Source organism: Lagopus muta, chromosome 10 (genome assembly GCF_023343835.1).
Source record: "Lagopus muta isolate bLagMut1 chromosome 10, bLagMut1 primary, whole genome shotgun sequence".
In the NCBI taxonomy this organism is placed as follows: Eukaryota; Metazoa; Chordata; class Aves; order Galliformes; family Phasianidae; genus Lagopus; species Lagopus muta.
Genome location: NC_064442.1, coordinates 1,771,255 through 1,798,726, shown reverse-complemented (window position 1 = coordinate 1,798,726; position 27,472 = coordinate 1,771,255). Strand labels below are relative to the sequence as shown.

Genomic DNA, 27,472 nt, shown 5'->3' with positions numbered 1-27,472 from the left:
AGCATTTGTGCCCTCCCAATGGGTGCTGTGTGGACAACCCAAAGGCACGAAACAGCAGCCATTACTCAGTGATGCTGTTGAGCACTGCAGCAGTGGAGCAGATGCTCTCCTCGCTCCACCCTGTGGTTTGGCATCACGCTGCCCTCCCTGCAAACTCCCATCCATGTGCTGGGAGGTAAGGAGGGGTCTGGGGATCAGCAGGGGTGCATGCACCAGGCCGTGGCCAGTGGGAGCTGTGCTGGAGGCAGTGGGTTTGGGGAAGGTGTTGGGCTTTGAAAAAAAACTGGTAGCCTGAAGGGCAGCAGGGGCTGCTTTCAGTCCTCCCGGTACTTGGACTGTGCTGCCATGCTTGGGTGAAGGCTTCCAAGAATGGGCCTGAGGCCTCCTGTGGGATCACATCGCATCAGGTCTTTGGGGGACGCGCTTTGGTAAAACAGAAGTGAGCTCTCCACTCGCAGGCCCTCTTCTCTCTCAAAGATTCAGTATGTCCATGGTTGGCATCCAAATGCTATGGTGTCAGTGGAGGCACGCACTGAACTAACAGATCCAGCATGAGAATCTCAGTTTGGATCTACCTGTTCCTTGAACCTGATTTATTTATAAGCTGAGATCAAGGATTGCTCATGAAATTTCCCTAATCCCGTGGGTGCTATTCTGCTATAATAGGCAGAAATGCCTTTTTCTGGTATGAGCTATTCTCTGCCCTGGCTGTCTGTATGTGCTGTTTATCTTTGCACATGTGCCTGGCTTCATGTTATTATTTATGAATGTTCCTCATCACCCTCCCAAGGAGATCCCAACACTGCAAAGGGGCAGGGACTCTTTGTTTCTTATACGCAGTAACTTGATAAAGCCTTTAGGGATCACTGAAACTCAAAGCATTCATTCCATTGAGTTTAACCAGTAAGAAGCACATCACCTGTCTCACACTTCTTGGAGTTTTATTGATTTCCCTTTTGTGGAGCAACAACCTCACCACAATTCTTCCCTTCCCTCTCCTTTAAAGTTTTATTTTTCTTTTTTTGTAACTGTTAAGCAATTCCACCTGGAGATGTGAGAACTTCACAGGCTGTAAAGCTTACATCCTGCAAATCTCCTTGTCCAGTATTAAAAACATCTAAAGGAGTGGGAGAACTGCTGAAATATATTGTGTTATGCTTAGGAATGGACATAGGGATGAGATTTTCTCAACAAAATAATCTTCATGGTTTTAGGGATGGCAGAGCGAATTGATATGAATCCAATGGAATTATAGAAATCACCTTATACAGAAACAATTTCTCTAAAACAGTGAAGTTAAAGTCATGAAAAATATCTTAAAAGCACTTACTGTGGAAGTCCTTCTCTCCCCGCACAGTGACGTTTGCAAAGGGGAGACATCTGTTTCTCCTGTAAATTAATACTTATGCTTAAGATACACAATATAAATATTTATCAAAAATAGGATAATGGCAAAGACTGAAAGGATTCGTTTATGCACCCGTAGTGGAGGCAAGACAACACTTGCAAATTGTGTAGAAGCACGTTGATCTTAAGTTGAAATACACTGTATAAGAAGCATGGGATTGTTTGTGTCTGTGTGTCTGTGTATGCATTTGTGTCTATGTATTCAGTGATTGCTTCTAATAGGTTGTGGTTTTGGAAATACTAGCCTGTGCAATATTAGTCCCATCCTCATCTTTACGTAAAACATTTGCCATTTTTCATTGGCTTCAGTTCTCCTGAACTTATGGAAAAACATTCTAGCTACACTTCCATGCTCCGTTGTACCCAGCCATAGAGTGCGGTGCTCCTGGGCTTCTGTTTGAGGCAAAGGTGGAATGCAAAGCCAAGGAACTGCATGAAGCAAATCTGCAGAGTATCCCAGTCCATATCACAGGCTTGTATCTCCACCTGATGAGTACTGAAAACCAAAGTCTGATGTCATGTGTGCGTTCTCAAAGGAACGAAGAGGAGCATGTGAGTGTGTAGTTGTGCTATTGAAACACCACCATGTCTGTGCTGAACTGGAGGCAGCAGCATACAGAGCTTTGTGGTTCTTCATGCCTTAAAGGAAAACCTTATAACATGTTTTCCTTCATGTTGCCATAACATTTTGTATCTTAGCAATAAATACTGGGTAGATTTAGTGTTATCGCAAGAAATTTGTGCTCCGGAGATTTACTGTTCCACTCCCACAGCACCTTTAAACCCCACATCAGTGGTAGGACAGCAATTCCTGGCTGCCGTTAGGACCAATTTACCTCATTTCCTCTGTTCCAGCAAAGTGAGATCGAAGAGGTTAGAAAAATAACAAACATAAAAACAGGAGGAAAGCTATTGCTAACCTCTGCGTGTAACGGAGTCACACTTCAGAACAAGCCCAAAGGGTTCTGCTTGGCGGAGGCGAGGGGAAATCTTTGTAGTGCTGGGCTCACATTGCTGCTTGTCGCTGTTGTCATGTCTCATCTGGGTGTCTTTAACATGAAATAAAATATTACCGTGCCGAGGACCAAAAAAGTGAGAAATGCACTCGTCTGTGTCCCTGACTCGTGCCAAAGAATTTTTCATTCCTACCTCAGCTCTAATGTGAAATGTGTTAAATGAAAATCTCCAGGAGAGTATCCAGAATAGATAGGCATGTTTAGGTCAGCATACCATTTGGCATTGCCATGGACCTCGTCTCTAATTACTAGAGAAATAGCGAGTTAGTGAGTTAAAGTCCACAGTGACTGTGACCTAAATCATTTCCATTCTGGATGGAGGCCTGAAATAAAGAGGGCTTTTCATTAGCGTGGCACAGATTTAGTGTCGTGGGACATGGAGTTTGTGCTTCAGAGGAAGTGCGGTCAATGGGCCATTAAGTTTTGAAACAAGAGGCAGACATCTTCTAATCTCAGTGCTGTTGACAATAAATATTGGGGACTAGCTTAATATCGATTCATGACAGCCATGCCAGAGCCATTCAAGTAAGCTCAGGCTTGTAGCACTATGAATGTGCACGCACTGCATTCGCATAATGGAGGGATCGCTTGTAGGTCCCAAAGGAAGTCTTTCCTTTCAGCCCTGGAAGATGAGAAACCAACTGGGAAATCTAATCCAGCGTATGGGTGGAGTAGCAATTACTTGTATTGTGGGGATTTGCTTTCCCACTGTTGAAAATAAATTGTTAAAATTAGAAAACAGTTCCTGAATTTTGGCAGTTTCCCATTCAAAAACAAGTAAACAAACAAACCTCCGAAGCAAGATTTACACCTTCCAAAGCCCTTCAGGATACGTGTGCAAGGGGAAGCTGAGGCGATGCACGCCCAGCTCACTGCAGCAGGGCTGGTGCTACTGGGGACGGAGGGGTGCAGTGGGGTCTGTCATTATGGGCCTGCTGAAGGGTTGCCTTCTCATTGCATTGGACCGTTGTTTTCAGTGAGTCAGCCTGAAACAGCCAGCCTTTGCATGTTTTGAACTTGTGGCATTAGGCACTTCAATACAGAGTTTACCTCTATGGCTTGTGCTGGATCAGCCATCTGTCTGAGGCTAAGGCCAGCCTCCATCTTCATGAAACGCACTGCTTTGTTCTCTGGGCATTTCACCACTTCTGCAACAGAAAGGTTCTCTGGACAAGGATTTGCCTCACTGCCCCCTGGAGTCACACCATCCTAGGAGCAGGTCCTGTGAAAAAATAGCACGCAATCCTGTAATTAGACCGTGTCATAATGTACACACTCAAAGAGGTCAAACAGAGGTTGAGCGGGCAACCTTATTTGTGTCATTTCTTTGCTTTTCACCCCGCAGCCTTAATAAATACTCTTTTCACAGTTTCTATGCACCTGTGTCGGTCAGGCTCCCCCTTTTCTGTGCTGCCCAAGCACGAGCTGTGGTGCCAGCAAGGATGCAGTGTGCCCTGCTCAGCTCAGTGATCTCTGCCTGAGGCATGCCTGGCACGGAGGAGCCGCACACGTGTGCCACTGTGTGGGAGCTGCTGGGAAACAACACTGTTTGGGAGAAAGGCTGTGGAGATTTTAATCTATTAAAATGCCACTGTCTTGCACTGTAGATACAGGCATTTTGCTGACTGCATTTGGGCAGACTTATTTAAGGTTGGGGAAAAGTGTGCCCCTGCCACGAAAACGTGCCTGTCTCATCCCCAGGCAAATTTCAGTTTCCTATCATGAAGCACAGGGATCCTAAAGCTTCTCAAACAAAGGAAGTGCTGTGACTATTTTGATACAAAGTCAAAAAAACCTTTTCCCTCTACTCCTTTTCACAGATAATTTAGGCTTAATTACTGTAAACAATTCAACCAGAAGCAGATACTTGCTTGGAAATGCTTGCAACCCAAATGCTGAAAGTAACTAAGTAATAATTAGCTGGAAATAGTACCTTGCAAATCAAGCAACACCAGCATAGGCTCCAGGGATAGCTGTGTCTGTAGCTACTCTGAACTGAAAATCACTGAAAGAATTACCATGGTTTTAAAGTGTGTCTGTGTACTTCGGAACAATGTGGTCCAGTAGTTGCATTAAAATGCTGAATGGAATTGAAATGGGCTCTTGTCCTTTGTTGATTGAGAGCTTTGTGACAGCACAGTATTTGCTAAGAGAACAGGTAAGGACAATAAACAGGAACACTTGTGGGTAACGCTTGGAAGTCAGTGCTAAAATTTCTCTAGAAAGGAACTCAAGATGCAGTACCATTGGGCTCTCTGTCCAACCTCTACCTTGCAGGAAGCACAGCATGCCTAAGGGACAGGATCCTCATGGGATGCCCCATGCATGTCCTGCTTTTTGCTGCTCCTGCAGCTCTGATGACGTGTAAGAGCAGCAGGAAGCTTTATATACACATACATACGCACAAATGAACGTATATGGAGATAAATATGGGTATCGAAGGAAAAAGAAAGCTGCAGCTTGATCAATTTATGATTATTTCTACTGGTTATTTAACTCTCAGAGAATGCAAAACTGCTACTCCGTTAAATGACTCTAAAGTCTGGTTTTCTTCAGGGCTGGTTTTGCCTGGCAGCCTTCCCTCACAGAGGTAGGCCCCGTGGGAGGATTGTGCTCACTGTGCGTTGGAGAAGCAGCCAGTCCCACTGCTTGAGTGTGGAGACTTTTTTTGTTTCTTTTATTCTAGAATCTCTTCAGTGGGCGAGATTTTTTGATAAAACAAAGGAGGAAAGAGTGGCACATGGAGGTTGAGCTTACCTGTGACCCAGGTCACTGCGCATAGCTCAGGTAGGAGCCTGGGGTACAGCTATGTGGGTCAGTGAGCATGAGTGCATCCCTCCAGCTGCACTTCGCTCAGGAGCCTGGACGCCATGAGTTCATCCATCCAGCAACTCAAGCCTAAATGCAGTGAGTTCATCCAGCCAGCCACTGGAGCCTAGAAGTGGTGAGTTCCTTCATCCAGCCACTCAAGAAACTTCTGGCTGACTGCATGGTAACAAACAAAGGCAGCAAATAGCTTTTATCTGGACCTGATTCATGCGATGTGCTCGGAAATGTCATGTCCTGGGATGGCACCTGATGTGGAGGTGTTTACTGCTTTGGCCCATTCCCGGCACACTTGTGGCTGCTCTGGGATGTGTGTGATGGGGTTGCTCTCTGCTGCCAGCTCAGTGCAATGAGTTGAGGACACAATGTTTCCCAGGTGCTGGATGAACAAAAGTTACCATAAAAAAAGAAGTTCTGTGATGTTGGAGGAATGATTTTATTGGGATTGGAGAAATACCATGGCTAACTCCACAAGAGTTTTCACTTGTAGGCACCAAGTAAATCTGATGGCAGAGGAAAGAGTGCCCATGGTGTGAGCAGAGTACCCTTCTGGGAGCAGCACCACTGTCAGGTTCCTGAATGAAGAGTGGGCTCCAAACTGTTGAGGCGTGTGCCCAGGCAGCATGACAGGAGAGCAGCTGGGTAATGGCCTGCTTCTTGCGGTGCCCTGTCCTTGCTGTCATGGTGACAATCAGCCTGGCTTCAGTAGCAGTCATAGTTTCTTTGCTGTGCGCCCTAGCTGCAGTCTTCATGCTGCAAAGTATGTCAAGGTTATTTTTATGCATGTGAAAGGTCTCAGTTTGTGCCACACTGTTGCAAAGAATTTTGAAAACAGAGCTGTAAGGCATCAGCTGAGCAGCTGCTTTAACAAAGTTTCCTGGACTTTGCCCATTTCACAAAATTTTTTGCTCAGGAAAACACTGATACTAATGGGAATTAAAAAGCTGAAGTCAGGAGAGTTTGTCTAAGTGAGGGCTCAGTTGGCAAGAAAAGCCATAATTTGCAAGCAAAAATTTTGCTTGGCCACAAGAGCATGGAATGATAACACATGGGGATGTGGCACCTGGAGTCCTGTCCTTGGAGAAGGGCGCAGCAGCGGCGGTCCCAGCCAGGCCTGCAGGATGACTCTCATGCTGGAATGGCAACACACAGCACATGGAGCGTGTGAGAACGGCCGGTTCCAGCCCTGGGCTTTGGAAGTAGATTCACCATGGAAATGTTTCCGTGCTCAGGAGAGCTGGTCACAGGATTTTGGTTTGGTACGGATGAAAGGATGAGGTAAATGTTTTTGAGATGCATCTCTGGCCTTCCAGGCTGTCCTGAACTGTGACCCAGGGAAGGAGAAACCCTGGGAGTACTCTCTGCAGAGCTGCCCAGGGAAGAAACCTGGAGTACCCAGCTGGGAGCTTTTGGGGCTGCCTGATGCTCATTTGTGTCATGGAATGACAAATTCACATTAAGCATCTGAAACAGAGAGTGTGCTTAGACCCAGAGTGTTCCAATGTTCCTGTGGAAAATACTTTTGTGTGCACTGTATTGATATGTTAGGGGCTCTGTGCAAAGAGTTAAGTTATTGTATATTTTAGTTTTTTAATTGACTCCATATCTGCTGGCAGCAGAATAGACATTGATCTGTTTTTTTCCTTTGCTTTATTTAGGAAAATACAGCACATAGTGTTTACTCTGCCTCCATACAGCATTACTTTGTAGGGTGAAAGTGAGGGCGAGACCACAGTGAAGAATTCCCTCATTGTCAATTTTAAAGGCTTCATAATAAATGGTAGGCTTTTTTGGATGGGAATCAGAAATGTTTTCGTGACAGTGTTTTGCTTAACTTTCTGTATTCAGTTGGGATTTTATAAACTCTTAAATTTGCTGTTTTGATCATTTACATCTCCTTCTGGGCACCAACTACTGGCGCACCACTGAACCTGATGTCTTTTAGGAAAGAATTTGAAAGATCAAGTTGGTGCATGCAAACTAAGATGTGTCTTTAGTGGTAAGAGACATCATTCTGCCCCACCCCAGCACCAGATTCCATCCCAGGAGGTGAAGATGTGGGACTGGAACCACAGTTCTGCATGGCGAGAGGCAGAACTCTGCTCCCTGGAGGTTTGACTACAGCATTAAGTCCAACCTCAGGAGGAGATGAAAATGCTTGATACCCAGGATCGGCCTATTCTATGTACACCAGCAGAGGTGTCTACTGAAGGTGATTTGCATTGGGTCAGGCCCAAACCCTCCATGCGTGGCACTCAGTTCCTCTTGAATCCCATCTCTGTGACACTGAAGCTGGGTTCCTCCAGGGTCCTTCCAAGAGTGTACTGCTTTCAGCAGACGAGGAAAGTTTTGTGTTGCATGTGCTGCTAGTGCAACGGTGCCATATTGATTAATTAGTTCCCATATTCCCTTTGGTCTGAGACAACGTTGGTTTCCCAGTCTCCTCACAGCTCCACGTTTGGCAGTGCACATGGAATCCCATTAAGGGTTACTCTCATCTTCCTCTGAAAACTGTCCAGACCCTCTGTTTGTTTTTCCTCTTGCTGTTTTTCTTTTTCTTTGTTCTTGGAGGTCTCCTCTTGCAGCCTTCCCTGGGAAAAGGCCTCCCTGTGTGCTGTATTCCAGCAGCTCCTGCAGCACTGCCTGGCAGCGCGCATGCATTGGTGCGCGTCTGTCCGCTCCACGCAGTGCCAGCACCTGGGAGCTGCCTGCTGAGGAACGTCCTGTGCAGGGAAAGCCTGGAGCAGAGGAGCCCCTTTGGAAGGCATTTGTATTTTCCTTGACTGTAGCAGCACAAAGAGAGAGGGTTTGATCTCTGTGATTGATGAGCAGCTGAGGTATTGATGCCTTTTTCCGTGAAGTCAGTCCTGAGTTCACGCATCTCCTAGAATGACCACTTGTTTTAATGCATATTTCTTTCACTTCTTTTCAAATGGCAAAACTTCCTTTGAAAAAGAAACCTTGTTACCCTTAATGCTATGCAAACCACCCACAGAGCCTCGTGGTACAATCTGAGCGTCGCCGAGGCCGTGTGTTTATTTTCACCAGGATCACTAACAGTTGCGGCACTATTTTGCTTGCGCTGCTGAAAGATGTCCTGGAGATCTGTTTTATCATCCCAGCACCATAAACTGCTTTCATTCTTTCAGAACATCACGAGTGACAGGACGTGCCCTGCACAGGGGAATTTTTATTAGGCAGAACTTCACCCGGGAGGTTTATTGTGCTCCCAGTGTTACTGAACAAGGAATACTGTCACGCTCCTAATTCTCTGGCAGATTGAGCTCGTCTCCCATTTATTGCATTTAATTATTAGCCTGGGTTATGTTTGTGAAGATCGTTGTTGTAGTTTCTCTCTGTGTGCCTGGAAAGTTGGAGGTTCTGCTTCACTTCTGGCGTTTTCAGTTCCAGCTGGGTGGACTGGGGAGCAGATGCCTGGTTGTCACACAGCTCACCATGGTTGGGGTTTTCTTTCCTTAAGAAGTGTTAAGGAAGAGGATGACCAGTAGCAAGGCTGGTCCATGGTTTTTACACCATGGTTTTTAGTGTTTTTGCTGTTTAGCTGTTTGTGCCACTAGATAGGATTCTTTGTTTTGTTTCTTTTGACTTTTCCTCATCCCACGAGCAATGTTTTTCTCTTCTCACTGAATGGCTGTTTTCCTCTCCCTGGCATAGAAATAATATACTCAAACATACTTCAGTACAGGAAATCCTATATCCAGTGCAGGGAGGAAAGGCCTTAATCAGTAAAAATTCCATTGTGTTTATATCAATCCTGACCCTCGGTGTAGCTCGGACAAAGCTTTTCAGCCTGGGCCCCAGGCACTGGTTGGTGCTGTCGGTTCATAGCGGTGTCACTGCGAGTCCACAAGACCCATATATGCCAAATTTCTGCTCTGTTAGTTTTCCTTTATGGAGACTGACTGGCCTTCCTATGGGAGGGGCTGAGATAAGGGGCAAGTATGCAGCCAGCTCCTCTTAATTGCAGGCTTTTCCCTGCTTTGCAGAATAGGTTAATCCCCCAGTATTTCCTGAGTATGAAGGGCTCTCAGAACAGAAAAGAGGAGAATTTAGGGGAATTTGTGATTTATTTCACAATCCTTATCCCTATCTCGTAGCCCATGCTGCAGGCTGGATGCATCTTAATCCCCCAGCCCGCTCCACACGTGATGACCTGGTCTTCTTACCTCATTCTTGTTTGTGTATAAGATACTGTGTCAGTACATTCCCAACGCAATGCAGATCTTAGCTGTGTGACAGATATTTAAAATAACAAGCTGGTTTTTTAATAGTCAGGGGTATCTGCTGTAATTCTTGGACTGGGAAATGGGCTGGTCGGAATCTTTTAGATGCTGATGGCAGTAGTTCAGGTACTAGTATTATTGCTATTTTTTGCCAAATAACCAAATTAACATTGAGTAGTTTGGCTTGATGTTGAAAAATTCACTTTTGGAAGTGAATTAGGTATGGGTGTTTTTTTTCCCAAGTCCTGGCACTACTTGCAAGGGCCTCAATGCTGGAAGAAATAGATTTGGAAGATCTTCAAAGAACACTGCTGTGGTTCTGCCGTTTTTAACTTTTTACCTTGCTGTTCTTTCTCCCCACCTCTTCCCTGGGGAACTGAAGGTAAATGATTGATACTCCATCTCTCCTGCTCACTTTCTTTTTTTAAATCTTTTTTGGCTAGACTTCTCCAACGTAGAAATGTTTACCAAAAGGAAAATCGCAAGGGTGGGGGATTGGGGAGAAAAAGGGAACTGAGAAATAAAACATAAACATTCGACAGTCCAGGATGGTGACTTTGTTGGGGAAAGAGGCGGAATTGTTTGTAGAACCTAATGAGATTTAGGATTAGATTTCCTGTATCAGTGGGCAGCTGCTGGGGAAAAGTAAATTCACTGCACTTAATGTACTTGGCGAGAGAGGCATTTATCTTGTGTTGTTTGCATATGGCTATACCTAAAGGGTCCCAACCTTGGTAGGTGCCTGCCCCCAAAGAAATTCCAATCTGAAAGGCAGAGAAAAAGGACTGGTGAAGGCAACTGAAGTGGGGAAAAATGCTGCCTGTGAGGCAGTGGGACATGGAGCAGCTGTGTGAGTGCTCAGCACGCGACTTCTGCACGGAAGGCAAAGGATCTGGTGACCAGGCTCCTGAGACAGCACGGTGTACAGGGCAGCTAAATGCCTCTGCTGGAAAACCCTCATGGTTGGGGTGAAATTTCTATTTTGTGCTATCTTTTCCATCAGTCCAAGGGCCAAATATTTAGTCTGGCTTATAGTTGTATGGGTCCAGTGTTATATGCCAAAAGACTGATAGCAGAGTTTCAGTGCCTGGAAGACGATGCTGCAGGTACACCATGAAACTTCGCATGGTGTGGTACTTGCCATTGGTCAGCCCAGACAAAGTATCCAGATTCCCACAGCTTTTTTGAAAGGACCAAAGCATTCAGGTCCAGGTGGCAGGAAATCTCACCTAGTTCAGTTTTCACTTGAACTTGTCTGACTCCAGGTAGACTCAGTGCCCAAGAAATATTTTTTTCCCATCCAAACATCTTCAATGTTTGTGCTTCGTGTGAGCTTCGGGTGAAAATTTTAGGTGTTGTTTCCCATCCTTGTGGTTTGTATCAATTGTCAGGTCAGATAATCTTTCAGAAAGTAATTTATAGGCTTTTAGCCTGGTCTGCCACAGGAGAACATGCATCCCATGCTGTGGGTATGGCACTGTTAATCCTTCAGAGGCTCTGGAGGCTTGTGACCCCAGGTGTAGCCTTGTCTCCCTCTGAAGTGCATCCAGTATGCCTCTGCCTGATGCCACCATTGGGATCCTGCCTTGAAATTTTATTTCTTCAAAACTATGTGGATGTTTTTTCCATCCAGGCTGTTGGATTTCAAGGCTTACTTGAGGCAGCCTGAGCACCTCTGTGCAACCAGGTAGCTCTGAATTCCAGTTTTCTTGCTGGCTGCTTGAATGATTGCAGCTAATCACCTGAGTCATTCTGCCTTGTTTCTTCATACTTACACAAATACATGCATTTTTTCCCCTTCCTCCTTCTAAGCCACATATCACACTCCTGCTTCTTGGCGTCAGGGAAGGTTCTGTTTTTCACATCAGCATATGAAAAAATTCTTGCAGATCAACTCTGGCAGCTGTCAGCAGCTGAAGGTGAAGGAAATTCTTCCTTTCAGGAGACCTGGCTCGATGAAATGTCGTCTCTGACATTAAGGCAGATATTGAGAAGATCTGATATAAAGAGTGGAACCTGCAAGACTGTACTCATTCTGCACTGCCAGCTGAGGGTATGACCTCTTGTTCAGTGCGTAGTCGGAGGGTTCAGACCTCTGGCGAAGGAGGGAGGGCACGGAGGAAGCAGCAGCTCTGAGGCCAGGGAGCGCATTGAAGGCACAGCTTCTGGGCTAACGGAGCAGCACCCCACGCTTCACCCTGGCTAAGGGCATGCACGCATTTTGATCCTCAGCTAAGTTGTTCCAAGCCATTGTCATTCCATTGTACTAAAAATGTCCTCCGTGTCGTTGTTTTTTTGAAGCTAACCTCTGTTTCCCTTTGTGATACTTATCCCTTTTCAAACAATCCTCCCCTCCCACCAAAATAAAATTCTCTCTCAGACTTAATAACATTTTTTAATACATACGCATGAAACATGTTTCCTTCCCCAACCATTTGTGTGGTTTTTCAGATCATTAAGGGAGTTTCCTCATTCTGTGATGTCAAGAGTCATCCAGATCAAAGTCTTTACTGATATTACAATTAAGCACTCTGTGCCATTAAATTCACTTTCCACACTGTAATTTTTATAATAGGTTGGGAAGGAGCTTCATGGTTTGATTTCATTCCAGTCGTGGCGCCAGATTCTGATTTCTCATTAGCTCTTACACCATGGTTTGTGAAATACTCCAGTTAACAAGGAGTCTGCATTAATACTGGACTGGCACCTGTCCAGCTGAACTGCGTTCAGTGGACGTGCATGCATATGAGATGACAGTGAAATGATATGTTATGGTCAGAAGTAACTGCCTTGAGATAAGAACGAGGTAATCCTTCCTGCTTCCCCCAAAAATGCATTCCTGGGTGAACTGAGCTGATGCACACCACGTTCAGGCAGTTCTCAGTCTTTGTAGTTAAGCGGAGGAACTCAAGAGAAAGGCAAAACAAAATTGGATCTTGCAGCAAAAGGAGGGAAAGGTGGACTGTAGTGATTAGGTATTGATTTGCATGGGATCCTTTCCCACTGCCTTCCTTGCAGATGTCTGGAGGGAGGGCCGAGCACTCTCAAAATGCCACTGAGGAGCGTCAGAGAATAGGAAAGTTGTAGGTGCTTGCTTTCATTTGTGGATAGGAGTGAAAGGGAAAAAGCGCACGCGTGTGCTCACATGTGCTTACCTGTTGCTGTTAACGGGAGCTGCATGAGGCAAGCATCTGGATTGTGTGTTCACTGGCGCTGTGGAGCACAAGGAGTGGAGCTGTGCTGACAGTTGGTACCAGCCTGGCTGGGAGTTGGCGAGGGCAGAGCGTATTGCTGGAGAGCCCGTCAGCTGGAATGCTCGCCTGCATGACTTTCTCTGCATAGCACAATAACTAACGCTGGGTGGGTGTTTCTTGAAAACTATTCAAGCAAATGTCAGAAAAGCTGATCCAAAGAGAGTGTTTTCAGGCAAATATTTGGAGATACATAAGCTACACTTCTGCCTCGAGCCATAGAGACGGAGCGCTGCCGCCTGCCAGCGCTGAGGCACTCGGGTGGGAGTCGTGCTGTGTAATTTGTAACAGATGACGTTTATTACCTGAGTTTCTGTGGGGAGTCAGGTTTGGGAGGGGAGGGGGAAATATCTGACCAAGTTGAGAGTCGGTGATAAATTTTATCCAAACTCGCCCTAAACCTGCAGCACATGCCATCACCTAACCCAGTGCATTCTGCTGAGCAAGGGCAAGGACTTATTTCTGTACCAACAAGATTTACTGCCTGTCCATTCTGGGCTGTAGCTGCAAGCTTTGCACAGAGCTATGAATCCTGCATGCATTTAAAAAAATTTTTTTTAAGTTGTTTAATGGGTTTTTCCTAGAAAATCCCTCCAAGAGCATCCTCATCCAGATACAAACTCAGGCTGCTACTGAGCGCAGTCGTTGCAGAGCCTGAGTGACAGCTGGGGCTGTGTTACTCTACCTGTCACCACTCTCCCCACCCTGCTGCCCAGGTCTGAATACATCTGCACATCCATCTCCACCAGATTGAAACACATCTGTTTCAGCATGGGAAATCTTGTCCCTGCTTTGGAGGTGTTTGAAGCTGCCTCTGTTGCTGGAGCTTCAGGGGCTCCATGATACTGCAAATAAAGACAGGTTTTTTATCCCTCCTAAGTTCATAAACCAGCAAAGGAGACCCAACCACGCACGCTTCAAATGAGTTCCCTTTGGCAAACATAATTTTCCCTCCAGAGTCTGAATTTCTGCTTAGCCGGAGGCCCCAGCCCAAGGTGTGTTATTGCTAGTGTTGCTCTTCAATGGCAGCAAACTTTTCTCAATCACTACTGAAAAATTTCAGCAGGTTCCCTGTAAGACAGTCTTCCTGGAGCAGTGCTTCCTTCACAAGCAGCTTTTACTGGAATACATCTGTGTCAGACTTCTCTGCTGCCTTATCCTTTTTCTCAGGGATCAGCTGGCACCTGGCTCGAGTTAGAGGAGTCTCAGTTGTGTGCCTTAGCAGAACCAGCACAGCCCAGCGATGCAGGTGATGTGAGCAGGAGCACGTATGTCCCCATTCCCCTTGCTTAGCTTCCAGCTCAGGGCTGAAGTTTGGGATGGGGGTGTTGAGCCTCAGCAAAGGGCACGAGGAGCTGAAAGGTGGTTCAGGCTGTTGCACTTACACGGCCTATCTTCAGTGACTGCTCTGCACTGCAGGCTGAATAGCAACACACTAACGCTTTCAAACAAAAAAGCCTTTTTTTTCCTATCCTTTAACAGAAGTCCCCTAGAAACTGCAGAACAGCCTTCTATCTTTTCTTTCCCCCTGCACATTCCTGCAAAAAGTAGGATGAAACTCCCTCTGTTTTAGGCAAAATATTTTGCAATTTTCCAATGACCTTGCCAATAAGAAAATTATTACCCGTATATCATGGGAAATGCCTGCTTTCTCACAAGGCTGTAATGTTAAACTATCACCAGTAAAAGGCTGTGCTGGCTGCAAGTTTGGCAGGAACACGGAGATCTTCTGGTATGGTACATTACATGAACTATTGACTTGAGGATGCCAAAAACTTCACCCCATTTTAAATGAGCTCCGCTTTTTAAAATAAATCAGCATATGAATTGGATGTGTTTATTCCAGCAAATAAGAGTATCAGCCCCTGTACCGAGTTTACATCATTGCCATTTTTATAAGGGGATCCAGTCTCGAGTTAACGGTTGAATTACTTCATCATCTCACAAAACAGTCCTGTTGATTTCTAAGGTCCGAAGGAGGGTACGGTGACCATCCTGCAGCGAAGTGTTAAAACTGTCTTGACTAAAAGTGTCCCTTTCCCTGGCTGGTTAATGGCGTGTGCGTGCCAGGAGCTATTCATTATGGATGAAGAATGGGTTTGTGGTTAAAGCACTGGAGTGTGTTGTGGGAGATCTGAGTTCAGTCCCAGATTCTTCTTCAATTTCCCTGTGTGACTATGAGCAAGTCATTTAATCTTTCAGTGCCTCAATTCGCTTTTGCTAAAGTGGGAATAATCCCATTTCCCTTCTTCCACCCTTTGCTTTCACAGTGTTTGTTTTCACTGTTGCCTGTTCGCTGCTTCCACAGGATGCAGAAAACAGGCCAGCCACGGGAGCGTGAAAATGCAATAAAAACGGGAATAATAATTGCGTTCCACTGAATTCTTCATGTTCCTATTCAAAATTGAGGAAAACAGCAAAAGCTGGATGGCGGTGCTGTCTGTTTACGTGCAGTGACCCGGTCGGCCCAGCAAGCAGTATGGCCAAGAAATTGAAACAAGATCTTCCAAAGTGCCATTGCAAATAAATCTGCTCGACTTCCCTTCTGTCAAGGCATCCCATGCTAGGGAAGGCCACTGGGAGCCATTAATTGTATAATGGATGTACTTGATTCTTTCAAAGGGCCGGTTTCCCAAAGATTAAAGCAATGACGAGCAAAGTGTTTTAAAAAGGAAAAAAAAAAAAAAATTAAAAGAAGAAACAACTCTAAACCAAGCAGCCAGAACTGGAAATGGTTTAAGGAAACTTCAGCAGATGCTGTAAAATAGCAGTTCTGCAACTGTGGAAGAGCACTTTGTGAGTGTAACCCAACCCCCCTCCTCCAGCCCAGCGTGAAAGGGAAACAAAGCTTCCATGAAAGTATACATAGGAAAATATTCACTTGCACGTATGCAAATGAAACTTAAAAGTAAAATATCGAACGGATAGTGGGGCTAGAAATTATGCAATGAGGGTTGCTGGAGGAAGTTTGCTAAAAGCTGATGGAGATGATAGAACTGCCACAGCATCGTGGAAAAGAGGAGAAATCCCCTGTTAGCTCTTCTGGTATTAAAAAGGAATGTGCGCGATATTTTTAGAAGTTGCAGAAGCACTGAAAGGATTTATGTTCCTACACCCAAGATGCTGAGCAGCAGCTGCTTCAGCTCCAGCATGGCCAGAGGGCTTTGCTGCAGGGCTGCTGGGCCAGCGCTCCCAGTGGGAAACTGCCAGTGCCCAGCGGTCCCAGCGCCCCGGGAGGCAGCGCTGTGTGTCAGGGGAGTAGGAGAAGAGCTGCAGCACTGACCTCGTTAGTTGGATGGCACCCCAGTACAAAGTAAGGGTGACTTTTCAACTCAGATGAGTTAACTAACGTAGGTTACGTGGAGTGGGCCTTCGTTTAGGTAGAAACATCCTAGTGGGTAGCCGACTTAGTCAATAATTGCCACCTCTGACAAGGCTGAGGCTGGTTTATTTCTCAAAGAGATTGTGTAAGTGGAACCTGATTTGGATGTCAGTCACACTGCTTGCCAGGAAGGAGGTCTAGAAACTGGAAACTGCAGTCTGAGGTGCAGTGCTTGTGCTTTTTTGTTTTTCTTAATCAGTGAAGGCAATCACTACTGTAATGTCTTACATAGGTGGGTGGTTGATTCTCTGCTGTTGACATGCACTGCTCAAAGTTCAACTTCTTGCATGACAGAACTTCTCATGCAGTTACAGAGCTGGAAGTTAAGTCAGCAATTGCTTAAGGAAGCTCTCATTTTTGCATATGTGGGAGGTCAGAATGAATCTCACAATAATTCCTTTTACCTTAAAATCTACCAGTCCGTGTGTGCTGTGTCAAGGGGCTTTCTAAGCATTTGTAAACATCGAATGCTGTGCAAGAAGAACCACAAATATCCCCTGTGGACTTCCTTTGTGAACACTGGTCCCAGTTCCTCCATGAGCTCAACCCCGGAGTTCCCTTAGTGAGAGTTCCCATGCAGCTTGGTTCGGGTGCTGTGGCCAAAGCAAGAGGGCATTGTGCTGAGCACTCATCTCTTGACTGCACCAGAATTAGGAGGTGACAGCATTACCACCAGTGGCTGGTTGTACAGCACAGCACGCTGCCCTGTCCTGTCCTGGCAGCTCGGTCTGACTGCTACACAGGTGTATTAAGTAGCATTACTTCACGACAACTCTCCCAAGCAAGGGGTGACAGAGGATAAGTGACTTTCAAGACATGCATTTCAGGACAGATGCCACACTTCAGACAGTATTCCTTGTCCAGCCCAGGCCCCAGAAATACCAGAGTGAGGAAACTGCAGCTAGAGAGCTTGGGTGGGCTTCTTGCAAGGGCACTTGGAGCTTCGACGGGTCTGCAGACACCTGGTAGATGCTATTAACCAATCTGAAATTGCAACTTGACAAACAGCACTAATAGTAAGAGCTGAACTTCATACTGAGGCAGATCTAATGCTGGAAAATGAATTTAAATCAAAATAACATTGTCATCTCATTTCAGTGATAAAACAATTAGCTGGGAGGAGCAGTAACAGTATCTGTTACTGTGTTTTCACAGTTCTGTGTTTTCGTGTGCTCACCCAGACATCAATTCAATTCGATTGCTTGTTTGCAAAAACATTTTCTTAATGTTCATTCTTCCAACTTTATTTATTGCAGGATGTGACTTTTGAATCCCATACCTGCGAGTGGCAGGGCCTGGGCTCCTGCCTTCCATCACCACCCTACACAAGTGGGTGCTCTCCAAGAAGCACAACTGCTTGAAATGCATTTTCTTGAAAGCAGATCCAGTCCCCTGGTACTCTAGGGCTATAACTGCTTCTTAACCTGAAGAACCTGTGTCCTGCACATGATTGTGTTCTTTGAAAGACAGCAGAGAAGCTGTAATTAGGCTTTTTAAAAATGTTTGAAAAGAGAAGTCTTTCATCTCATCTGAGTGCCTTCAGAAGCACAGGAGTGTAACTGCTCATGTGGTGGACCTGCAAAGCAAACCCGAGTGTACATTTATAAAGGAACTCATTACAGCAGCTTTGAGTGATTTAACAACTCTTAAATTGTATTTATATGGTTACTTTAATCTGGCATATGCCTGCTGTATTGCTGAAAAGGGTGGTTCTGTCCTCCCAGCCCCTGCTATTCAGTCCTGTTCCCCTCTCTCGTGCTGACATTACCATTTTATCGGTTCAGTTCTCTTTCAGCTGGATCAGTTCCCTGATCTGGAGCACAGCTCGGCCGCAGCACCGCAGTGCTGGCACAGGGCAGGGAGCAGAGCAAGTTGGGGAGGAGGACACGGTGCCAGCAGAGATTTATGCCAGATTTAATGACCCTATAATTGTTTTGCTACAGCTTTTCCCCACCCCTTTGTCGAAGTTGAATGTGGGATGCAAGACAGAAGTTAGAGAGCAGAAAGGTTCTCTGCAGAATTTAATGTGGGTCCTGTATTTAAAACACCAAGTGATAAATAATGTTTGGTGCATAGAGATGAGTGTTACACTATGGCCAGATTAAGGTTCCAGCAGTCCAACTCATTCAAGACTTTTGCTCTTTTTTGTACTTCTGTACTGTTGAATTTGTAAAAGCAAGAGTTGAGATGAATTTTTTATCTCAAAATGTCTCCCCCCCCTCCAACTGCTGCCCACTTCAGAGGTGGCAGCTGCTGTGCCTGGCTCCTGGGCTCCTTTGCCATCCGAGGACATTGATACTTCACTTCTTTATGCAGAAACCATCAAAAAGGAAAGTAGTATCAGCTGATATCTGGCTTCTTCCTCGTATGTTGCTTCAACATGCAAAGAGTCCGTGTCTCAAAGAGCTCTGTGTTTGTATGTCTGAAATTCAGTGGATTTCATTTAGTTTTACATCAGTTACAGCTGGTTCTGAATGTGTGCCAGCCAGTGCCTGTGCTTGTGTTTTGTCACATGCAAACATGATCTACCTTAACAGGAAGTGTTTTTCCCAAAGTCAAGTACTGGGATGCTCAGACCCAGTTACCCCCAGCTGACCCCTGAGCATTGTGTTCTCTGCCTTCGGTGACAGGCTGATAGATCTTTTAGTCTTCTTTTTTCCCAACCCTTTTCCTGAAGATGCTGAACCTTTTGGTTGGGGAAAAAAAAAAACAAAAAAAACAACCAACAAACCCACACAGTACAAATAGAAGGCTACAAATAGAAGTGGTTGAATCTGTCAGGGTTATGGGCAGGTAGGAAGGGATTCTTACGGGGGAACTCAGGTAATCTTGATGAAAAGAAGGGCTGCAACCTGTGTGACAGCTAACAGCTCCCACACAATTGTTCATACCCAAATAAAAGCTCGTTTGAGAGCACTGTTTATTCAGCAGATAGGATACATTTGATTAACCAAAGAAATAATTTGGCAGTGCTGTGATTTATGTAAGAAGTTATTGAAAGTAGAAGTAGATTTAAATTAAAAAGAACACATCATCACCACGTCTAATATTTTTCTGTAGCCCAGTTTTGAAAACCATTAGTAGTAATAAACTTTCCTCCCATAGAAGTTCTGCCGTTTTAATTTCCAATTAGAACTTGCAAAAGATATATACGTGGCAGTAAAAGTAAAGAAATTAAGTCTCCGGCCGTGCTGCAGCCTGACACAGTGATGCCCCGATGCTCATAAATCAGTTTCTGTTTGTTGGGAACCTCTTAAATCCACACTGGTAAGAGGTGTAGAGGTATTTGTCTCCCGTGAAAACATTCTCCCACACCCTTTGTAATTAAAAGTAATCTTAAATTTCATCTAGTTCCATGAGAAAGAGCTTTCATACAGTAATTTGAGTTGGACTCCAGAACGAAGGAATGCGAGTTGAAAGCTTAATGAATTTACTCTATAAATCTTTTTCTCTGTTTTTCTTGTCAGTTGTATCAGGGCATTACACATACTTTTCCTTACATTGCTGGCTGGGGAATTTTTTTAAGAGAACCTCAGTGCATGTTTTTCTGTGGAACCTTGTCTGCTGAAGTCCGTTTTATTAATCCTGTAGCATGATTGCTGCTCTTTGGGATCAGAGTTGAATGCCGTTCTTCTAATGAAACAAGACTGGGAAAGCTCCTCTTGGTTAAGTGATTTCATGAGTGTTGTTTCAGTTTATTGGCTCAGCAGCACGATAGCACAGCTGAGCCTCAGGTCTGCTTCAGCAGTAGCATTTATGCAGTGGGATTTACTGAACGCAGGCCTCGAGCTTTGCTCCTCCAGCTTCTAGCCTAAGAACAGCAGCCTGCTAAGAAGGAGCTGCTGTGTATGCTTTTTTTTTGGTGCCACTGCTTCAGGAAGCTGTGATCTGTTGTGCTAACAGCTGAGAAGAGCCTTCTGTCCAGGACAAAACGCACACGGAGCTGCAGGCAGCGCTCCCTCATTGCTCAGCCTTGCCACGTGCTCTGCTGTCAGGTCTTCGGTGTTGCTCTTTCATGTTACAATCACACTGAAATGAATAGGAAAATAAAAGGAGCAGCAGGAATGATGGCAGGACGGGGTGCAGAAGGGGAGCAGAGGGGTGAGGTGAGGGGAAGGTGGGAATGCTTGCCGAGGAGTTCGGCAATTAGGGCTGTGGGGTGACCTCACCGTTCTCCCACGCAAGAACAATTTTCTGAAACTAAACAGATTTATAAGGATTATGGGAAAGTTTATTTTGTGCTACCTACTGCATCTTGTTACGTGCATATATATATATATATATATATAAACAGCTCTGAGGTTTCTTGAAGCTTTTTTACAAAACTTGGTTCAGTGGTGTCCAGAAAGATGAAAAACAGTGCAGCAGAAGTTGTGTGAATAGGGAGATGTTGCCAGAAGGGCAGCTGAGCAGCTAAAGCTGAGGTAGGACTTGGAGGAGGGAGCCCTCCTCCCTTTCCCTCAGCAGTGTTACAGCACATAGATGTGAGATCAGATCCTGATGTTAAGCTGAAGAGAGAAGCTGGGATTGAGCTCTCCATGACCTTGGATGCTTCTTGCTTTTCTTAGGATCAAAACATGGCACATTAACTAATAATACATTAAAATCCTACAGGCTGCTGGCTGAAGCTCTTCGCTTCTTTTATGTTGACAGCTTACAGGGCTAACTATGAGCTTTGCCCTTTTTAATAATAAAAAATGACTGTAAATGTTCAAAAAGAAACATCCAATCACACGACCATAAAGGGCAATCCAGACAGACAGCCTCGCTCTTCTGCCTTGGCCTCCTGTGCCAGTTCTCTCATTCCTTCTGCTTCATTTCTCATCTCAAGGAGACGCAATGGTGATTGCACCATCACTGCTTCTCCCAGCAGAGGTGACTGCCGCAAACACTCCATTGCTTCTCCCAAGCATTTTGCCCTGTTGAGATAACTTCTCATCTGTTTTCCTCAGAGCAGGGCGGCAAACCACACTGAGTTACTGAGATTGGCTGCTCCGTTTGGCGCACTGCAGTGACGTCTGCTCTGATGGCAGCGGTTTGGTCTGTGGGGCTGTCCATAAGTAACTTCATCAGTGCTGAGCCCAAACTCAGAACTGGGGTTTCTTTGCGGGGAAAAAAAGCAAATTGTGATGATTAATGCAGACATCACGTGGAGAGCAACGGGTATAAAGGCCTCTTCATTTTTGACAGGTGCATTGTGCATTCTGGGCTCTCAGCCAAAGCACATTGTCATCAAATGTTAATAAAATCTGCAAATAATATACAAAGTATTAAATTGTGCTTATTCTTCGAGTAATTTGAGACGTAAATTTATCAAGCCGTGCTATATGTTAAGGTTCTTTAAAAGGGGGAAAATTGGAACGATGGAGCAGATAAAAGATAGGGGCTGGGGACCACAGAGGGCATTCAGTGAGCCACTGCCCTCCTGTAGGACAATGAAACATTTAAACAGTGTTTTCCTTCAGAATTGTTCAATGTAAACAATTAAATCCATGAGCAGAGAGGAGCAGGCAGGGATAAGAACTAAGAAATTTCCCCTCCACCGCACAGATAAGAAAATGGTAGTTCTGGTGCAGTGCTCTGATATCCGCCTTAGATCCATGGTGTTGTGAATGTCCCTGAGCATGAAAGCCACTGAATCTTTGGACTTCTGGTATGTTTTCACAAGTATTAATTATTCTTTCAATTAAATGTCTTTAAAAAGTGTTAAGTGCACTTAGGAAGTATGCAAAATTAAATGTAATATAAAAATGCAGTAATGAGTATTAAGATCCAGTACAGTTCTTTGTCAAAGCCCACCCAGGAATGATCTTCCATGAAATACTTCTCTAGAGTATGCTTCTTTCCTGTTCATGCCAGCAGGATGGATGGATGGGTGTGTGGAGGGGTAGATGGACGGACGGACGGACGGATGGATGGATGGATGGATGGACAGATGGAGAGGTGGATGGATGGATACTGCAGCATAACCGTATGTAAATGTAGTTAAGAACAAAACTCTCACCCTGAAGTGCTGCATGAAGCTAGCAGCTCTCTAAACAGCAGTGCTGTAATTCTGATTTTACCATGTAGGGAAAAGAAGAGGGGCAGAGAGCTGCACCAACTGCCTCTGCTGAGCTGCAGCCCGTGCCCACCCCTGCACCTTTCCTGCCCTGCCAGCACCCGCTGCCACGTGAAGCACAGGACAGCTCTCTCCCAGCCTAGCCTGTGTTTCTTAAAAAATGTAATTGCTTTACTCTCTATCCCCCTAACAAAACAGAACTACAGCCACCAAAACTTTTCCTCCTCAAGAATGTGCCTTGCCAATGGCCTTTGTCAGGGCCAGGTTGTTATCAGTATAATGCCTGATGTTTACGTTTCAGTGCCAGTAAATAAATCTCAGTCCTGCTTGACCCTTCGCTCTTCAGCCTCCCCCAAGTTGAAAAGAAAAATGCTGTTCTGGATACAATCAACCAGTTTGGTTCAAGTCCTGCTTTTCAGGATCTGAGTCTGAAACTGGTGGTCTCTGAGTCTCTTAATGCCATTAAAGCTCAGATTTCAAAGATGTGTGCCTTGGAGCTTTTGGGTTTGATTTAAAGATAAGCCACTCAAGCTATGTTGATCAAGGGAGTGTCTTTATGTGAATTTTCCTTTTCAAATAAATCCAGGCCAAGATTTATCGGATCCTTCTAAAGGCATGTGTTACTGGAAGACATTCCTGCCTGCTTCCAGCTCTTCTTTTTTCTGCCTGTAAGGAAGGATCCTGAGGAGGCCCTTTCCCTTCCCACAGTATCAGAAGCTCTAAACAAGACTGCAGTCAGTTTGTAAAATGATGGTATGCCCGTATGAGCTGGGGGCTTTGTGTGATTTGTGAAGTCTCCATCACTTTTCTACTTCTTTTTTCTTCATTAAAATTTATGAGAGTCTTTCTCCTTCCAGTAAAGCAATGAAAATAGCTGGGAAAGTGAGCAGTGGTGGTGGCAATTAAGCACTTCTCACCTACTGCCCATAATGGGAATCTGTGGGGCTGGCACAGTAAAATGCCACCAGCGTCGCTCCTTCTCTGCTGCAGCTCAGATAATTCTGAGCACCTCCAAACCATCTCAGTTGTGCAGGAATGATCTGTGTTAGATGTTTCAGACATCCACGTTCAGCTTTTTCTTGGTGATATGCACCATGCTGATCTATCAGTTATTTTGACTTGTCTTCACAAATTCCTACAAAATCTAATTCAGGCATTGCAGAACAGGAGCAGGCCCTGTTATTTTGATAGAAATGGTTCATGAATGGCAATGTTTTGGAGACTGTCTTTCTATGTTTGCAAAAGAAACTGCAGGTATAGATGTTAACAAGGGGAGGTGGAAGGAGCTCAGCAGTGATGCTGTGCTGTTATGGACAGGGCTGAATCTATCATGCCAGCGCAGCTCTATTTCCTTTTCTCATCATTCACCCTACACTTCTTTTCGTCTTTTTCCTTGTTGTTTTGTTGGGGCTTTTTTTGTTCTTGGTTGGTTTTATGCTGCTGTTGTGTATTCTTTCATTTTGAAAACACTTCATAAATCCATGTAAGGGCAATTTCCTTCCCGGAGAAGTTCAAGTGTTTTATATATCTTCTATATGTTTAGTAGTTACAAATTGGAAAAACAAAGCAACACCCTGTACATTCCCCCTGACTTTGCATACTGCTGCAAGGAGCAGTCTGAGCCCACCAGGGTTAGCTCTGTCCTTACACAAGTCTTGCCTCCAGGGATCCCTCTCCAAGTTATCCATTTGCTTGGCTGTAGCTGGTAAAACAAAATGAACAAAACAAAACACAGCGCAACAAAACAAATTAGAGTTAACATGTTAAAGATGAGAAAGATGTGTGGAGTCCTAAAGGCAGCTGGAGGTACGGGGAGGGAGAAGCAAGGGGCCAGGAGCAGGGCAGTGTGTACATGTAAGTGTGGGCAGCCAGGAGCTGTGAAACCCAACCCTGCTGATGATGCGGTGTAATGGGGCAGTTCTTATCTGCAGCCATGGCCACGAGCCCTGCACATGGCACAGCATGTTCTGCCATGGAGAGCAGGTTCTCTGCTCTGTAATAGGACAGCTGAGGGTCCTTTGGGTCTTTCAAGATAAGCAGTTTTACCTCCTCTTTCCTGGCACAAGTATAGGTGCATGGATGAATTAGGGTGCTGGTGCATCAGGACCATTGCTGTGCGATACAGGCACCTGCGATGCATTCTGCTCTGCCTCCAGCAGGCTCTTTGGGATCAGATATTTAATGCCAGCCTGCACAGCACCTGTCTCCATGTCTGACATTTGCATACAGGGAAGATAGAGGAAGGTGAATGCTTTGCAGTGCCATGGTCTGTCATTGCTGATGCCTCCAGAAAGCACCTGGGGAGGAGCTCTGTGGCTGCTTTAACATGGCACAGCTCTTCTCACCATGCACTGGAACCCACATACTATTTACCAATGAGTGCTTCTGCCCCCCAAGAAGTCAATGAAGGGGTGTTTGTCTTCTCCAAGCATTGCTGCTGGCTCTTAGCCAGCACACTGGGACATTGCCACCCCTAAAGCCCATATAATCACCCAGCTCCATCTTGTCCCCTTCGATCTACCTCCAGCCCCTGTACCTTCACCCAGACCCTGAATTAGAAACTGGATTTTACAAAGCTATCTGATTTCAGCATAGATTTCTGAGCAACGTGCCTCATGAGAAATTGTTCCAGTATGTCATTACCCTCACAGCTAGAAGATTACATCTTAATTTAGGGTCGAATATGTCTAAGTTGCAAGTTCCAGTCATTAGATCTTATTAAGCAAGGTTGAAAAGTCCCCCACTATCAGATCCCTTTTTGAAGTTCGTCTATGTAGTAATAAAATTCTCTCTTAATTTTTGGGAGACGGTCTTTGGAAAGAGGCCTAAACATAGCAATGAGGATAACAAAACAAGGTTTAAATTGGCAGAGAAACAAAAAGAAAAAAACACACACACACACACACAAAAAAAACCCAACCCCAAAGCCCATCCCTTCCCTTCCCCCCCAAGAACTTTAAGGAACTGAATTGAAAATGAAAGCTGGGAAATTTCAGGTTTGTGGTTGCATCCACCCACCTCCGTCTGCTCTGCAGCTGCAGGAGATAGCAGTGTTCGCCCAAGAGGTTTTGAAATAAAAACTGCAGTGTTCTTATCTCACACGTAGACTTACAGCGGGGAGAGCAGCTTTGGAGCTTTTCCTTGGTTTTGTGGGTTTCAGCTAGATCGCTAACGTTAATTTAAAATAGATCTTTGTGGTTGAATAGCTCTCCATTTGCGGTGTGGTTATCTGAAAAACACACCGTGTCTCTTTAGGAAGATGGAGAATGGGAAAATGAAGCTGAACGGGATGCTGCCTCTCCTCGGGTTGAGACCCGATGCAGCTCGGGATACCCTGTGCTTCTGTGGTGCATTGGGTGCAGCACTCCTGCAGGGCTCTGAGCCCCGACCCAGGTTGGACGCAGCTCAATTACTCCCCGCTGCCCACTGAAGTTTCTTCCTGCAGTTTCAACTGAATGTTATTTTTTGCTTCCGCCTTTGAAAAGAAACCTATAGTTAGCATAATTGGCACAGAGGTGGTAGGGAAAGCGATCTGTGTAGCTACCAGAAGGTGTTATTTAATGTAATTAAGTGGAGCGTGGACCTGCTGCGTCCCTCCGTGGGTCCGGCTGCCAGCTCAGACCCAGGCTCCGTGCTGCTCTTTCCAAAGCTGGTTCTGCAGGTGCTGTGGCAGTTGGAGACAGCACAGGTCTGGTCCTGCAATCTGCTGAGCAGCCTCAACTCCCATTGAGCAGAATGATGTGCTGGGATGGGTCAGCATCTCCAAGAAGCAGGGATTTGAATGTGAAAGGAAATGAGGATATGGCTTTGGGATCAGCATTTCTTTTGTGTCTCTGGGGTTAAGGGCTTAAGATAATTCTGCTCTGAACAGGCTTAGAGTTTAAGCTATCTTAGAGCTAAATACCTGAAGCCATGCCTTACAGCAGGAGTGCCAGCCATCTCCAGCTGCTGAGGGCATAGCCACAAGTGGAAGTTCTCTGAAATAACCATGACAGCAATTCAAGCCTGATGTAGGGAACCTGCTTTGGTAGGGGGTCTGGACTCTCTGGAGGTCCCTTCCAACCCCTAGGATTCTGTGATTCTGTGAAGCCCAGTCCTTCCAGCGCAGGCAGTGACCCCAGGACTGGTCGCATGAGGTCCCACGTGGACAGTCAGCCCATTTATTTCTCATTTCTCTTTCCCTAGTATTCTTGTGGCTGTCATTCACCCACAGTTAGCATCAGTGACCTGAGCCTTGCTGGGATTTGTACGCATGGTGTCCTTGGCATTAAATCTTCAGAAAATCTGAGTTTCCATCATTTTCTCTAAATAAGTTTGACTGTCTAGATCAATTAAATTGGTAGATCAGTGGGTGTTTCTAAATTGATTTGTCTGTCTGGAGCAAAATCCCAATGTAACGTTAGTGCTAATCCAGAGCAGTGCTCCTCCTAACGACCACGCTCACCTAAGAGTCAACGAGAGCAATACGAGCGATGGTGTTCATACTGTGACCTGAGCAGCAAACTGAAGGCACGCAGGCTGGTGCTGATGCTGTTCCAAGCAGGGGAGCGATCCTCGGGAGATGCCACCCACAGATCTGTACAGGGCACGCAGACCCGGAGGGTGAGGAGGTGCTGTTGTGATATCCATCCAAGGGCTGCTCCAGAAACAAAGCTAATAACAGTCTGCTGGGGATGGGCTTTTACTTGTGATGTCTTTGGTTCTGCCTGGCATTTCACGCAGAACCAGGAAATGGAGAGAGCTGCACCAAACATCAAACAGCTTTCAACTAGGCGTTTTTGCCTAATATCCTAAGGAAATGAGTCTTGTATGATCACACCGCCTCTGGGGGTGTATGTGTGTGTCTAATAGCTTTTGAATTCACTGGCCAATTTCAACCAAATTTAGCGAAAGAGTGAAGATCTCAAATAGGGATGTGTTCCTACAAGTTTGGGGAAAACAGGTGGCAGGGGAATGGATGGGAGAGCCCCTGCTAGTACTGTGCCGAAGGAGGAGGCTCGCCTTTATTTGAACATCAGAGATTCACATGGCGAAAAGGGGGTGGAGAAGATTGAGTCAGATGAGTGGAAAATGAGGCTTTGTTAGTTCTGCCTGTTGAAGATGTCTTTGCCATGATGCCAGATCCATTGAGTTGTGAACCATGACCATCTCATGTGTTGTAGCGTGCACTTCTCATGTGATGGGAGCTGTGTGCAGCTGGGCCACCAAATGTCCTTTGTGCCAGCATGTCCATGGGAAGAGGTTTGCTGCAGGCTTCCTGGCTGTAGGATGTGCCATTACCAATG

General features: G+C 45.4%; 2 long non-coding RNA genes across 2 annotated transcripts in view; one reads left to right on the top strand and one right to left on the bottom strand.

The window, feature by feature from the left end:
* The window catches only part of LOC125698361 (uncharacterized), a 99,899-nt gene that overhangs the window by 58,327 nt on the left and 14,100 nt on the right, over window positions 1–27,472 (top strand). The window lies entirely within an intron of this gene.
* Window positions 1,367–12,747, bottom strand: LOC125698362 (uncharacterized). The gene is made up of 3 exons (XR_007379165.1): window positions 12,649–12,747; window positions 3,474–3,645; window positions 1,367–1,389 (listed from the first exon to the last, which is right to left on the bottom strand). It is a non-coding gene; the product is annotated as an uncharacterized LOC125698362 (long non-coding RNA).